Genomic DNA, 2,809 nt, shown 5'->3' with positions numbered 1-2,809 from the left:
ATCTCACTGTTTTAATATGCACCCCTGAATTTCAACTGCCAGAATTTTACCCTTCCCGGTATCTCTCTCATGTATTCATATTCTCTGTCTGTCTCTGTCCCTTTCCTTCCTTCCTCGCCATCTCCCTCTGCTTCTCCTCTGCCTCCTCCTCTCATTCTTCTCCCAAGTTTTCTCTTTCACTTCCTAGCTCACTGTGTCTCACTTGCTAGCCTGCTCATGTCCATGCATGCTCTCCTCCTCCTACCATTTCACCCTTCTCTGAGTTCATCCAAACACTCAGTCCTGAATCACTCCATTTTATCCTAATCTATCAGTTCCCATCCAAATTCCCTTCTTCCTCCATCCATCACTTCACTGTATTACCATCAACTCAAATATTTCCCAGTTGTTCTTACAAAGCACATACCTGGAAAACCTCCAACTTTGGATCAATCTAATCATTCACTTTCTCTACTTCTACCACCAGCCTACTCAGGGCTGCTGGGAACGATCTGAAAACCTCTTGGTTTGGAGCCATTGCAAATTTCTCACCCCAATATGCATTCAAATCCCCAGTTACACCTTAACAAATCTCTCTTCATTGTTTGTCACATTTTCCTCAATAATTGACCGTCTGGGACTTGTTGGTTGCCTTCCCGGAATCCATTTCCTCCCCCTTTACTACCAATTTATTGTTATTATTAAGTGCCATACACACATAGTGATTCCATATAGGGTTTCTGAGGAGTTCCTGGTGGGTTTGAACCACTGAATTTGTGGTCAGCAGCAGTCCGGTGCTTATCTTATTGCTAAGTGCCATCAAGTTGGTTCCAACCTTGTATAGGGGTTCCAAGGAGTGGATGATGGATTTGAACCCCTGGCTTCTGGTTAGCAATCCAGTGCTTATCCTATAGTAATAGTACTCCAATTTTCCCTTGAGGAAGTGTTTCTCCCCTACTTAAAACCATACTATATATATGAGTGGGTTTAACCTCTTTCCTTAAGGAGTTCTGGTAGCGTAGTGGTTACATATCAGGCTGCGAACCTCAGGGTCAGCAGTTCAAAACTACTAGCTGTTCCGTGGGAGAAAGATGAGGCGTTCTGCTCCCATAAAGATTTACAGCCTCGGAAACCCTGTATAGGGTTGCTATGAGTCAGAACCGACTCCACGGCACATAACAACAACCTCTTTCTTTGGGCAGTGGGTCCAATTGGTTTAAGCTAATAGACTCTTCCCTTTTTCTGGTCACAGTGATTAGTTCTTCATTTTGGGTCAGTGAGACACAAGGAGGAAACTGTGAGGACTTGTGGGAAATAAGTGTTTTCTCTGTCTTCTGCAGAAACCCCAGAGGAGACGTTTTCTTTTGGGTATTTTAGTATGAATGTAATGTCTCTAACTGCTGAGCCATGTGGAGCAGACAAGGGAATTGCAGGAGCCAGAGTCTTGATGGTGGTAATCTAAGCCTCTGGATCACACTGTACCTGCAATCAGATCTGCCTTTAGACCTTCAAGTTATTGTTGTTAAGTTGTTAAGTGCCATCGAGTCAATTACAACTCAGTACCCACCCTGTATAGGGTTTCCAAGGAGCAACTAGTGAATTTGAACAGCTGATCTTGTGGTTTGAAGTCCAGTGTTTACCTTACAGCACCACACCAAGAGTCCAAGTTCTATGTCACCAAATCTTGTCTTCCTTTTTTTTTTTTTTAAGCTAGTTTGTGTTAAACTTTCCATTATTTGTGTCTGAATGAATTCAACATTCTAAAAATTTACCTCTACCCTCAAATCTCCCAAATCTACACTTTCAGAAAAAGATCTTGCTTTCTAGTTCAAGGAGGAAATGGATACCATTTAGCAGGGACAGTCCTGGTGTGGTGCTGTAGGATTAACACTGGACTGCTAACCACAAGGTTGGTGGTTCAAATCCACCAACCTCTCACTGGAAACCCTATATAGAGTCGCTAGGAATCAAAACTGACTCCATAGCACTTAACAACAATCAACTAACTTCCCCGACACCATTAACGAATTCTGACTCTGAGCCTATCTTCCTACTTCCTTCTAGTCGATTCTTTCTGCCTTTACAGAAACTCAGCTTCTTCTCTATCTTTGACTTCTTTTGTTACCGTGATTTTTTTTCCATTCACCTTTCATGCATGCACCCCATTTCAAAACCAGTCACACCCTTAAAAAAACCCACCATCTCACTTCCTTGCCTCTCTTTTATATCCTCTTCCAAATTTCTTGGGGGGAAATGTCCTGCCACAGAGACTTCAATTGAGAACATGCTTGGATTAGGATCCATGGAACATTCAAGGGTTTCTGCCCACTTGGCAATTAAATATAATCCTGGGTAGAAGACATTGATCAAGATGACGCTATCATTCATTATTTCTGAAGTTACTGACGTTGATGGGATTTACCAGAAAGTGTGAGGAATGAGAAGAGAAGAGGGCTAAGCTGGAGCTTTGGGAAATATGGACACTTAGGGGAAAGCAGAAATAGAGGCTATCCCTGAATGAGATTGTATGAGAAAGCTCAGTAATAAGAAGAAACCCAGGAGAGAAGGCTGTCATCAGAAGCCAACAGAGGAGTATGTTCCAAGGCTGAAATGGCCAATTAACTGCTACCAGTAAGTCACGCACAATAAGGTAAAAATCCACTGTATTCAGTAAGATTGGGAGTTTCAGAATGATAGAGGAAGAACGCAGTTTTAAATGGGGGTGAAACATAAATTTGTTGTTGTTGTTAGGTGCCATCAAGTCGGCACCGACTCATAGTGACCTTAGGCACAGTAGAATGAAACAATGTCCGATTCTGGGCTAACCTCA

Source organism: Chrysochloris asiatica, unplaced genomic scaffold (genome assembly GCF_000296735.1).
Source record: "Chrysochloris asiatica unplaced genomic scaffold, ChrAsi1.0 scaffold00038, whole genome shotgun sequence".
NCBI classification, from domain to species: domain Eukaryota; kingdom Metazoa; phylum Chordata; class Mammalia; order Afrosoricida; family Chrysochloridae; genus Chrysochloris; species Chrysochloris asiatica.
Note: the sequence above shows the minus strand (reverse complement) of the source record.